The sequence below is a fragment of the Cyprinodon variegatus genome, unplaced genomic scaffold, assembly GCF_000732505.1.
Source record: "Cyprinodon variegatus isolate N-32 unplaced genomic scaffold, C_variegatus-1.0 Scaffold700, whole genome shotgun sequence".
Taxonomy (NCBI): domain Eukaryota; kingdom Metazoa; phylum Chordata; class Actinopteri; order Cyprinodontiformes; family Cyprinodontidae; genus Cyprinodon; species Cyprinodon variegatus.
Window position 1 is genome coordinate 351338 of NW_015151153.1, and position 949 is coordinate 352286.

The following is a 949-nucleotide window of genomic DNA, read 5'->3' on the forward strand; positions in this document are numbered from 1 at the left end:
TGCAGATATCTTAAGCTGTAGACCCCTTAGAGATAAATAGTAAATGTGATGTAATTTTGCCTAGTCAACATATAAATACAGATATCTTAAACGTATGTCTAGTCAAAAACTGATTCAAGATAGCTTTAATGCAAGTGTGGTAAATCTGATTTTATGTTAAGAGGGCTTGCCATAGTCCCATTATACCGACACCCCGCCCAGAGGGATGTAACCAACTAAAGTTTATAACTCAAATAGGAACAGAACCATTTGACACCAGGCCAATAACATCATAAAGGAACGATTTAAACAACTGTAAAGACGACTGCAGGAACATGGCAGGAAACAGGGAGATTGAAGAAAGAATAATTGGTAAGTATTCTGGGTTTCCCTTGATTAAAATATTATGTGGTTTGTCTTGCAAGATGTGTTCTTATCACATTTGTTGTGAATTTGTGCTGTAAAGATAAACCTAATACATGCTTTACATGCATGATTGATTTAAAATGTTGTAGTTTTAAAGCAAAAATAAAATTTTATTTCTAATTAACTTTAATTAAAAGTTTAAAAAAATAAAGAAAATCTAAATGTTTCCTTTGGGTTATTTTTTTCTGAATTCCTGTTACTCCTTTAGCTCTTTGTTGTTACAATGAACTTTACTTCTTATCCAGGCAGTGGCATAAAGTTCACATTTAGTTTTTCTCAGTAATTTAAGAAAAAACTCAGCAGGCCATTTCCTAAACATGAAATAGACCCTGTTCTACTTGCTAACTGGTTCCTGCAGCTAATTGTGTTTAGCCTTATGTGGGTAATGGAAAAAACATGATGTTCACAGATGACATATATATATATATATATACACTCACCGGCCACTTTATTAGGTACACCTGTCCAGCTGCCTGGTTAACACTTAATTTCTAAGCAGCCAATCACATGGCGGCAACTCAGTGCATTTAGGCATGTAGACATG